Genomic DNA, 12,944 nt, shown 5'->3' on the forward strand with positions numbered 1-12,944 from the left:
CTTTGCCCTGGATGAGAAAAGTGCCCTTTTTGCTGGAGCCACTTTTTTTCTTCATTTATAAGTATTTAAGAATAAAAAATAGTCTCTGTCATCAAGTCCTCCCAAATGTGTTTGGATATCTGTCGGGGCATTTATTGGAGTTCTTGTGAGAATTTCGCCCCGACCCGCTCCTCTCCCTCCTCCTCCTCCACTTCCTCCTCCGCGCAGGTCTCCTCGCGCCACCAAACGGGTGCACCTCCTTCTCCTCTGACCCGCAGCATCAGACACACAGGTCATGAGTCATGACGGTGTTTGTCCCCTGACGTTGTTTGGTGATAAATTAACCACAACTGAAAATATTACGTCACAACTGGTCCGACGTTTCCTAAAAAAAATAAACAAACACAAATTCCCGAAATCCGTGATTTCAAAGCCTCGTCCAGCTGTTTACTGACGTCATGTTTGAGAGAGAGAGAGAGAGAGAGAGATAGAAATAGAGATAGATAGAGAGAGAGAGAGAGAGATCTGTTTTATAAATGCCATTTAGACAATTTCGATAGTATGTTGAATTTATTAATTCATTTTATAAATGTCACAATAATTCACAGCTAGAACAGAGCAGCTAAACTATGCTAACAATAGCTCTCGGTGTCATGCTATCCATGTGCCACATTGTTTTATGTGGTATGTTTCTCTTTGTTTTGTCTGTTCCAGTTTTACAAAGATCAATCTTATATGAGTAATTGCAGAGGGTGAAAAGAGTAAACGCAAGATAAAACAACACTTGTAATAGCTTATTACTTACCAAGAGTGATGTCATGCTGGGAAATATCAGATTGAGGCCTTATAACGTTTTTACAGAAGTTTGATATTTCCCGGCATGACCGAACGGTCGAGGTTAGTACATTGTTTATTATATGGCATTTTTGGCTCCTATTATTTTGTAAATGAAAATAAATTGTACTTGTTAATAGAAAACATGTTATTTTGTTCAACTCTCATGTCTTCTCACGACACAATGTGTTTCAAGTGTTCCTTAACTTGGAAAAAACATTTTGGCGATGGGTGCCCTTTTTTTTGGTTTGAGCACCTGCCCCCCAAAATGTCTGTGCACTTGCCTGCTCTCAAGTGTCACGCATTGAGCGTGACAGTCACGCATTTCGGTCTTACGTCACGCACTCCCGCCACACATCGTATTTCTCACGCTGAAAAAACGCTCGGCAATTTAATGTTTTAATGTGCCGCAGCACGCAAACATGAGCCGCGCTGCCCTCACCGTGGAGGAATCAAGCGCTCCCCTGGAGTTCTGCTGCGAGGTGCCACTTATCAGCCAATCAAAAAAAAGAAATGGGCTACACAATAGCCAATCAGAAAAAAACCTATCTGGGTAAGATTTAATCCAGCAACCAATGAAAATAAAGCATCCTGGATAAATATGTCACTCTTGCCTGTCTTCAAAACTTAAGAGCCCTGTTAATGACATGTGGTTCAATTAAGTACTCACTCTCTTAAACTTTAAATCTTGAAATAATTCGGTGTGTTTGTGCGTGTGATTTTGTGTGGTGATGTAAACTCAGCTATCATAACAAGCAGCAGGAGAGCACCTTGTTAACCTCTTGGTATCCTGCATGCTCAAAACATCATAGCATTGTTTGTTAAGGCTGCCCACATAGCATTTATCACTTTATATACAGGCCTAGGAAAAGCACCCTCTCAAAAAATTTCCAAACAGCACTTTGAACAAGTAAGATGTATTATAAAGAATTTAACATAAAGACAGGACATTTGTGCAATAGAATTAGGCATGTTTTTGTAAATGAGAGTAGAGTTATTAAAAAACATTTTAATTCTTTAAGGTAGCAAATATGTCTCGTAAAAGACCTTTCCAGGCCAGAATGCAGGGTACAACATGGGTATGGAGGACTCAAAATGACTTAAGTATAAATAAATAAAAAAAATATGAATTGAATAAATAATATAAATAAAAAATAATAAAATATAAAATATATAATAAAATAATAAAAAAAAAAATAAATAAATAAAATAAATAATATAAGGAATTATAAAATAAAAGTATAAATCAACATCATTAAATAAATATATATCTATCTCTCTACATTTCTTTTTTTTTTATTTATTTATTTCTATGTGTCCACACGTATTTTCTTCATTCATTCATGTGTGACATTGTCGTGTCCGTATAAATGAAGTGGTGGGGTCCCGGTCTCTCTCATGATTGATCACAGGCAGGCAGGTGTGATGCACCTGGTGTTGTGTACTACTACTTGCCTGGCACATGAAGCTGAAAATTGCTTGCTCAGCTAACTGTTAGCAAAAGTTAGCCTAGAGCTTTTGCTTTTTTTCTTCTTCATTTATTTTCAAGCAAGTACACTTTTTGTTTTTCTTGGAGTCTGGTCTTCCGGACGGGAGGAGGACGGTCTGAGGTCTTGTCTTTTCAGTCACCACATCAACTGTTCTTGCTCATGAATTTTCCAATTATTTACTTCACTTTAAAACAGTGGAGTAGGTTGGTGTTGCAGTGTTCACATGTGTTGCTACGAATAAACAATGATAATATATAAACGCCGTGTAGCTTAGCTTTTTCCACCCAGGGTCAATACAATGCTATGAATCTATCAATAAACTCTCAGTTGACGTGACGTAACGTTATAATAAATAAATGTTTATTTTTGATCCTCCAAAAACCTCCAAAACCTAATTATATCTCTCCTTACGGAGCAGACAGAGCGAGCCAGAGGCAGCAAAGCCTGCCGAGATGTCCTCGAAGGCTAGGCTCGGCGAGGCATGCTGCGCGCCTGAGGCCCCTCAGCCCAGGAGCAGGACGACAGAGACGTCCAGCTTCGTTTCCATATCCTTATTAGGCTGAATCTCGACCAACCGACCACAGACTTGATGCTTAAACTACTACTACTTCTCATGAAACAACCTTAAATTACATTCCGTGAACAGACTCATTTAGAGTATAGAGGAATAAACAGACAAAGAATGAATAATAAACGTAGTCGTCCTACAGATCGATTGTTTAGGTCTTTGTTGCTCTTGCTTGCTGATCCGTTTACTAATCCTGTTCAACCGTTCAGACATTTGAATATACGGACACATAATGTCACACACAAATATATAATAAATGAACAAAGAACACATAATAAGCATAGTATAGAAATAAAATATAGAAAAAAAAAAGAAAATACAGAATTTTTATATAATATTTTATATATTTATTATTTATGTTAATTTTTTATTTTTTTTTTTTGTTTTATTATTTATTATATTATTTTATTTATTTATTGTTTTATTTATTTATTTATTTATTTATTTATTTTTATTTATATTATTTATTTTATATTTTTATTTATTATACCCTCCATCTATCTTTCCCTTTCCATCTCCATTTAGCAGACGTTGAACTTCTGATCAGTTGCAGTTCACCAAGCACACCGCTAGATGGCAACCACGCGGCATCTGTGACGAGAGGAGCTGGAGAGGACTGTTCTATGCTTTCCCCACGCACACGCAATAATATATGACCCTCACTTTGAGCATAAATTGCTTGAAGGCCTCTATGGACACGAGAGTGTGTGTTTGGACTTGAGTTTGACTTTATGAAATACATGAGTATGAATTACTGTAGGGTATGTACAATATGTATCATCTAATGGCTTTTTCATTGTCTCAGCAGGAATGGATCCGTATCACCCTAAAGTCCATTAAAAGTTTCTAATATTTCTGGAAGCAAAACTTTTACTCATTGTCATTTGTTGCCCCGTAGTGTAGAGTTATACAATGTTTGGCTTCATGCAGTAAAATGCTCACCATACCTGGCCCTATATCCAGATTGAGTTGAACAAGACTGACTGTGTTCACGCCACAAGCCTCGGTGCTCAATTCTCATTTCTTGCTGAGATCTGATTTTTTGTTTGTTTGGCTGTTAACATTATTTTCTAAATGTGACCAATATCAGAGCGGATTGTGAACTGGTCACGGTCCTGAACTGAACCGCATTCGCAAAAGACAACATGGACGTCACCGGCAGCACATGAAGGCCTCTGAAGTCAGCGTCAGCAGTTTCATATAAGTTGATGTGCAGTGGAAGCCAGCAAATTCATGAGCAGAAGATATCGAGGATGAGGATGACAAGAAACGATTATAATTACTTTTTGTAGAGCAATGGCTGCTACTTCTGTTTGGAGTTGGATGTGAAATCATGCAGAGTTGGAGCCGGGGGTGGTGGGAACGTGATGTGAAGGGTTTCACGGCACAGCATTGTGACGAATGTGGATCTCGAGTTGTGTGAAAGTTACATGAACTCTGATGTGACTGTTCAGACTGCAAGGTTCTACTGCAACACAAACCCAGACCTGTATCTGATTCAGGACCCCATATGCATGTGGCCCAAGAGTCCATGTGATGTGTGCTAGTCACACTGTGGGCCCGCAGTGTGACCCTCCCCTATAGAGCCTGCAGTCACGCTAAAAAAGTTGACGTTAGTGTGCTAATAAGCTCACGTCGATATAGTTAGTCTAGTGGATGCAGCTCACCCTGGTTCCTCTAAAGAAAAGTGAATGTTTAGGACTGCACACGAGGCTCAAAGTGGACTTCCATCTCTTCACTGAGCGACAGGGCTCCATCTAGTGTTCAGGGTCTGACTCTGCATGTGCCAACATCGGGTTTCACAACACAGTTGTTGGTAAAATATCTTTGTATCTAAATTTAAAAAAACAAGCAAATCATCCAACCTTTTGAATTTATTTTATTTATGATGTACAACTCAAGAGGAGTAGACACAGACACCCGGCACACTAAAGGGTTAATTGTGCTAAATTGGGGAAACACACAGCTGAGCTTTCCACCCCGGGGGAGGGGTGTGTGTGTGTGTGTGTGCAGGATTCAATCAGAGCGGCTTGCGGGCCAGCCAGTAGAAACACTTGACAATCACCGTGACCTCTGTCTCCGGAGAAGACACCTTCATGGCAGACATCAACCTGGTGGAGGACAAGAAGAGACGGAAGATCTAGGTAAAACCTTAAATGCCTCGCTGGACTCCCGACAAGACAAACCAGGTCAACTGTGTCCAGAGACAGAGCAGAAGACTGTGCATGTCCTAATTAAATATAATGTCATACTTTCTTATCCGTGTGAAAGTTATGGCTCAGCCCTTCCCCTCCACATATTTTGCTTACTGGGCTTTTCTGTCTTGTCGGTCGGGAATTAATGATTAATGGTGGCGACACTATTAAAGCAGTTAATCTTAGTTGAGCAATGTGTGGCTTCTCTGATCAATGCTCAAGACTGTGACCGCATTCATAAAACAATTATTGCCTTTTCTGAGCGTGATACATTCATTTCAGGTGTTGATTAAGAGATCAACGTTCAGTGGCAGGCCGGTGGAGGTGAGAGGCCAGAGCCCGAAGTTAAAGATTAGACTTGTGGATGAGGTGCAGGTTAATATCTTACTTGTTCTTTGTGTCATCAGACAGACGTTCAGCCCGAGTGGGATCCTTCTGCAGCAGGCCCTGGAAGCTGGAGAAGGTCTCCACCATGCCGATGTAGCCGCTCAGCGGCAAGCTCCGCTTCATCTTCAGACTCCCAGTCCTGGACAGAAAAGACGGAGAGATTTGGGAGATCGAGGCTGAGTAATGATCCAGAAACACTCTCCTCGCCCTCGCCTCTACGCCGAGACGCCCCCGAGCGAGACACTTCACCCCCGACTGCTCAAGTTTAAGCTGCTCTGTGCCAGTTAACGGCCCGACGTCACAGCGTGTGCATCTCTGTCTTAATACGAGTGTGTTCATAGCATTTACCCTCCTAGTTATGCAGGGACTACTTTAAGACACACAGATAAGTACTCACCACTCTTTGTCAGGGTACGGGCAGGAGTCAAACATGGCCGAGTAGATGTCCGAAGAGCTCGTTCCCAGATGGGGATGCCTGAAGGGCAATTATCTTTTCATTTTTAATGAACAGGATCTAAAGCCAAAGTTGGATTCTGACACGTTAACAGTCACCTATACTTTATAAATGATAAATAACACCGTCTATGAATAACGTTTTCTAGATGTGGGATGGACCTCTTTGCAGATGCTGTTGAGTGTCGTGTAGGGGACGTCCCCGTACTCCACCTCCACGTCCATGGAGTAGCTCAGCAGGGCCAGGCAGCCTCCAGGCCTCAGCACCCTGTCGACTTCCAGGAGGAACTTCTCCCGGTCGAACCAGTGAGCCGCCGCAAAGGCCGACACGAGGTCCACCTCGCCGCAAGCAAACGGCAGCGTCTCTGCCGGACACTCCCTGGGGTCAGGAGGAGAGAAATATGTGGAGGTCAAATAGTGACGTTGGTCATGTGGGTTAGGGCCTTCAGTTAGGGTTAGGACGATGATAAGGCAGCCTGGTGGTTAATGACCATGATAAGAGGAACTAGAACGGGCACTCGGTAGAGCGCATACCTTCGCATATCACAAGATTGGGCATTGAATTATGAACATTATGGGATTAGTTGCATGCCAATTGGACAAAAATGTATCGTGCTATGGTAAAAAAAAGATTTTGACCTTTCCATGACCTTGACCTTGACCTTTGACCCGATTGATCCCAAAATCTAATCAAATGGTTCCCGGATAATAACCAATCATCCCACCAAATTCCATGTGATTCAAGAAGATTTGACCTGTTCATGACCTTTGACCTTGACCTTTGACCCGATCGATCCCAAAATCTAATCAACTGGTCCCCGGATAATAAACAATCATCCCACCAAATTGCATGCGATTCGGTTCAATACTTTTTGAGTTTTGCGAATAACACGCATACAAATAAATAAATAAATAAACTAGAACGGGCACTCGGTAGAGCGCATACCTTCGCATATCACAAGATTGGGCATTGAATTATGAACATTTTGGCATTAGTTACATGCCAATTGGACAAAAATGTATCGTGCTATGGTAAAAAAAAGATTTGGACCTTTCCATGACCTTGACCGTGACCTTTGACCCAATCGATCCCAAAATCTAATCAACTGGTCCCCGGATAATAAACAATCATCCCACCAAATTTCATGCGATTCGGTTCAATACTTTTTGAGTTCTGTGAAAGATTTTGACCTGTTCATGACCTTTGACCTTGACCTTTGACCCGATCGATCCCAAAATCTAATCAACTGGTCCCCGGATAATAAACAATCATCCCACCAAATTGCATGCGATTCGGTTCAATACTTTTTGAGTTTTGCGAATAACACGCATACAAATAAATAAATAAATAAATACACGGCGATCAAAACATAACCTTCCGGCATTTTCAATGGGAAGGTAAATATAGATCACAAACAAATAAATATGCATTTCAAAGCTCCAACGACGATGTGTACGGTTACAAAAACTGCAGCTTTTTGGCCAGAAGATGTGGGAAATGTGTATCAATATATGAAATATGAACTTTCCCCACTGTGGGACGAATAAAGGTATATCATATCATATATATCTTCAAAAGGTTGTGACCAGAAACTCTCTGTCGACTCACATCAGTGATTCAGTTTAAAGTATGTTGGAAAAACAAATATGACCAAACTGTTGTTAATGCGCCCTGTAGGGTATTTTGAACGACCTTTTTGCACGCACTCTCTTCTCCCCCCCCCCCCCAGACTTACCTGTATGAAACATTTGGAGGGTTTTCATTGGTCAGAGCCATCTCCAGCTGAGCGGGGCTGACGTCTGTTCCAACCACCTTGGTGAAGTGCGGAGCCAAAAGGATCGTCCCTTGCCCCGACCCGCAGCCCACATCCACGGCGAGGTTGCACTGGTTCGGTGTCTGGAAGGCAACAGAGCCACATCGCCATGGTTATGAACCGGTTGCTTTGCTTCTGAAATCTCTGCAATGAGTTGGATTTCTTCTCGGCGGACCCAAGGCCACAGGCCGGTCCTCTACTTGTATCTGGTACGAGATGCACGCTGAGATGTGTTTCAGAGGTCATCATGAAACAGCACGTCAACCAGTGGCGGTGCGTCCATAGAGGGCGCCGCCCCTCTTAAAATTTTGAGATGAAAAAAAAAGAAGAAGAAATAAATATAATATATCCTGTCAAAAAACATTATATACCAAATCATTTCAATAGTAAATATACCGCGTTGTGTGTGGGAGACCGTAAGCCCCTGTCAACAACCACTTAAGTTAAATGTGACCAAAAATAACATATCGCCACTCATCATCACTGAGAGAAGCCCCTCCCCATTTTCGGGGCGCCGGCCAAACGTGAGTGTGCAGCAGTGAGCAAACATTTCACGGTGTTTCGGCAAGGACAGCTTCTCATTGGCGGATGAAACGTGAATCTTGGGGCGCACACATTTGCGCCCTGGCCAAATCACATCGTTTCTTATTTCACGTGGTTGGACTATTCGGCCAATCAGAGACCGGTATCATTCCCTCAGCCAGAGAGCTCCACAGAGCTATGCAAGCAGGTTGCTAACCGGAGCTGGTTAGCTGGAGGCTCAGTGAGTAATGCGCTGTTTAGTTTCCCCTGTCTGTTGTTTCAAAGTCCTGGGACTGAAACTCTCTGGACTACAACGGGGTGAGGGATCTAAAGAGCTTCAGACAAGTGTAAGAAGCAGTGGCGTCCCTAGGCTAACATCGTTTTTTAATTAGCCCCGAATGTTAATTTTAAAAAAAAGGAAGAAAAAAAAAGATTTGGCACACAAGTGGTTAACACCTCCAGGTCGCACGTAACGTCGTTCACCCAAAACAGCGGAGTCAGGCTGGCAGCAGGCGCACGTAACAGCAAGCTGCTGTCTGAGAGTGTTTCTTTCTATGTCTAAAAATGTCGCTGCTTAACTCATCTGCTTCACTCTTCTGGGCTAATCCCAGCGCCGCCGCTCCCATAACGCGCACTACGCGCACTACGCTGCTGTGATGCGCGCCGACACATCCGCGCACACAGGTGAGCACACTCTCATGCCCAAAGTTACAGTGTGTTGATAGTTGTTATTGAACAGTGTTGAGCACGGTGTTTTCTTGAAATAAAGCTTTGTTTTTTACAATATTCTACTCAAAACCTCTTTTCTTCTCATTGTTGAGTGCTATTTAAACCGCGTCGCCCCCCCCCCCCCCACAACAATGTCACCAGCCGCCACTGACGTCAACACACTGCACCTTTTTCTCCACGTAGCTCACGATGGTGTCGATCAGCTCACAGGGGGTCACTCTACTGCAGGTAAGCGGCCGCGAGATCTCGGCCCTCGAAGAGGCGCACGGCCATGTTTCTCCTGGTTGTCAAAGCAACCAGCTGAAACTCAGACTCCACCAGTGTTGGGCAAGTTACTGAAAATTAGTAATTAGTTATAGTTACTAGTTACGTCTTTTAAAAGTAATTGAATTACTTTACTAGTTACTGTATATCAAAAGTAATTAGTTACTCGGGAAAGTAACTTTTAAGTTACTTTTATGTCTGCTTTTTTAATGTCATGAACAGTACTGAACAGTCAAACACAATAAACATATGTTGTAGACCTATTTATTGCAATCAACAGGGCAACAGGCCTTCAAATCAAGCAGGAGTACAAAAGTCCCTTTTTTAGTTAACTTAATACAAAATAACTGTCTCAGTGATTTAACAGTGTTTTTTTTTTACCACATTAGGCCCAATGAAATAAAAGTGATTGGCCTACACAGTATTAACACTAATTAAAAGAGAAAACAAAGGTGCCTTGAGGTGCTGCATATAATTGAGGGTGGGGTTGCTAGTGAGGCGTGTACGTGCTGATCTGGAGTCAGTTTGATAGGATTTGGGTATAAATAAATTATTTCATTTAAAATATGGATTTTTATTTAAAGATATTCATGTAATTTGCATGCAAAATAGGTCTACCCGAACCAGCGGACACAAAATTCAACCAGCGGCAAAAACCGCGGACCTGGCAACACTGGAAGTGGCTGTCAATCACAGTGTGGCACCGTGCGTGCTGGTCGAGGGGGCGTGCCTGTGATTGGCGGAGGAGAGGGGAGGCGTGCCTGTGATTGGCGGAGTAGAGGGGAGGCGGGGTTAACCTGTCGGAAAACGGAAGTTACGGGTGGTTGACGGGAACCGTTGTTGTTGATGACGTTCGAGCTGCTGAGCTGAGAGGAGCACGCTGTCTGTGTTGGTGGATGCCCAATAAAGGGAGGAATAATAACGTCGTCCCGTCTCCGTGTCATCAGTCCATAACGTCCGAGACGTTACAATATCATTGAGCCACCAAGGCCCTGCGATGTCAGATCAGAAGCAGCTAAAGTCGGCCTAGCTTGTCTTCTTGTCTGCAAGTGTTCATTTTTCACAAAAGAGAGTAACGCGAGTAACGAACTCATTTAAATTTCAGTAACTGTAACTGCGTTAGTTGATTTAAAAAATACTTCGTTACACGCTCGTTACCGCTAAAAGTAGTGGAATTACAGTAACGCGTTACTCCCAACACTGGACTCCACACATGGACGCTTCTCCTCTAACAACAAGTTAATCGTTGACACGGTGCAGCTGCAGCCCGGAAGCGTGGCGGCACGCAGTTGAAGGCATAATCCACACTGCGTTGGATTAATGATACAAGTGTATAGTAGCCTACGTCCGGTTTGATATATTAAAAGGTGTTTGGGATTTATTTGTAGCAATCGTATTTATAATATACATAACTGTGATTTAACTGTGTAGAATTACCTGAAAATAAGAATAATGAGCTGATAAAAGTGTGTTAATTCATTTAAATGCTGTAATTACCCCAAAGCAACATTATTGTTACCTTCAATTTTTTCTCTTCAACTCTTTTGGAGTTGTTTATATCTATGATCTATATCTGTTTGCTGATCTAACTGTGGGGATACACTTTGATTAATGCTCTTTAGATATATGTGCCAATATATAAAACTGGACTCATGTGCGCTGCTCTCAGGAGACAATATGTGGAGCTGTGACTTCAACATAAAGAGGGTAAAAAGACAAGAAAACTAAAGTGTGTTTTTTAAACCGCTTGAGTTTTTAATATCACCAAAATGAATCCTGTGATTCTCCCGCTCCAGATTTCTGCACATGCGCTTGGTTCCTAGCAGCAGCAGATGGCAGCAAATGCCCAGATATCATCACGTATAGTGAGAAGGAAAAGTGTGGGAATGCTTTGTAGTTCCATGTTCGCTGTAATTCCTAATCATCCTAGGGTCTAATGTTGGAACTGTTCACCATCTTAGTGTAGTGCGTTAGCGTGATATAATTAGCTACTTAGCAATAAACACAACGTAGGCTACAGCTGAGCGGGATGGGATGTCATTCGTTTAGCAGGTACGCTGTCATAAACCCAAATATTGGACACATTAAAATGTTGACCAGACGATGCTCCAGATGAAAAGTTAAGGGATCACCAAAGCCAGCAGGAGTCTTCAGATGAGGTCCATTAATGGGTTCACACAATATAATCAAACCTATTTCAATCTGAACCAAAGTGGTATGACTGGATGTCTGTTATGCAATAAAGGGAAGTCACTGAGCAGTGCACATGGCAGTGAAGCTCACTCATGGTCAGAGCTTCTGTATTTATAACTGACCTGATCCGTCATGTTGTGTTATCGTTCCTTGTTCATTTTAGTATGGCGCTCCTCTCCTCACTTTTCTTTCCTCCAGATTATGCTCGTCTGCTCTCAGTTTCTTGTATTGCTGTCAAGCTGGTTTCTTTTCTCAGGCCACGTGTTCTGGTCTCTTCCTCTCTCCCCTCCTGGTGCTGCTGCTGCTTCTTCTTCTTCTTCTTCTTCTTCTTTCTTCTTCTTCTTCTTCGGACGAAGAGCTCCAGAAGAGAGGAATTGTATCTCTGCTCAGTTTGCCGAAGGCACTCTTCAATATTTAATCAAGACTGCATTTGCTTGAAGCGAGAGCTCTGAATATGTGTGTGAGTAAGTGATAAAGAGAGATGTCTGACCATGTGTGTGTGGATACTGTATTTGTATGCAGGAGGGAGGCAGAAGAAAGCGTGTATATTTGTGTGTGTGGTGACATTTCTAGGATGAAAAGCTTTCTCCAGCCCTCTGGTAATTGGTTTACTATCTCTCTCTCTCTCTCTTGGCTTTGGCCTTCTCGCACTTTCTTTCCTCATCTCATCTTCACTCCACTTCCCCTCCCCCTATAATCCATTCTTCTCCCTGTGCATCATCATGTAACCCTGATGTACTGTATGGTTTAGCTGTAGTATGTGAGCAGCTATGCGGGCTCTTTCATACAAATGCTCTACTTTCAGGTGTATTTGATTTTGCTGTGTGTGCATCATATGTGCATGTGTGTGTGAATCTGCAACGGGTCTCCGTGGTCCCCAGAGGCCGCAGAGCAGCATATTTCATCATCTCCCGGACTCAGCACAAGAAAGCCCGAAGTCCCCTCCTCTTCTTTTGCCTCTTCAGCAATTCAGCAAACACTGAGTGGTTTCCTTCTTTTCTTCTTCTTCCACTTTCAGGCGTCTGCTTGTGCTATAAGTCTAAAAAAAAATACTGCGGCTTTCTTCAGATTTACTTGAGTTTTATTGAAGTCACATGTCACATGCTTTTCACTATGCCACTGGACTGAAGTCCTTTTAAAATCAGTTTCTGGACTTCTCTGGAGAAAGAACGCTTCTCAGTCTTGAACAGATGTGACAAGTGTGACCTGTGCGATGACAAATGTCCAACGGCTTTTTCTATTTTAGTGAATGCAAAATCTTCAGTGGCATCTTTGGCAGCACCTCTCTCGACACTATGTCTCCCAACTCACATCTGACCGTAGTTTCATGGCTTCTTCTTCAGTGCTCTCTCACATCTAAACCATGATCTGAACCGAGCTGATGGGCTTGGGCTCTCGGTCCTTGTGTTTCGCTCTCTTGTATCACTTTGGTAGATGAATGCATACATGACGCCAGGCCATTTATTGGGAATCATGAACAGGGAGGCAACATTTTCCAAATTGGGCCGCTCATCCA

General features: G+C 42.5%; 1 pseudogene; it reads right to left on the bottom strand.

Moving 5' to 3' along the window:
* Window positions 1-4,871: 4,871 nt before the first annotated feature.
* Window positions 4,872-9,244, bottom strand: LOC130194926 (putative methyltransferase DDB_G0268948; annotated as a pseudogene).
* Window positions 9,245-12,944: the final 3,700 nt, after the last annotated feature.

The sequence above is a fragment of the Pseudoliparis swirei genome, chromosome 1 (genome assembly GCF_029220125.1).
Source record: "Pseudoliparis swirei isolate HS2019 ecotype Mariana Trench chromosome 1, NWPU_hadal_v1, whole genome shotgun sequence".
Taxonomy (NCBI): Eukaryota; Metazoa; Chordata; class Actinopteri; order Perciformes; family Liparidae; genus Pseudoliparis; species Pseudoliparis swirei.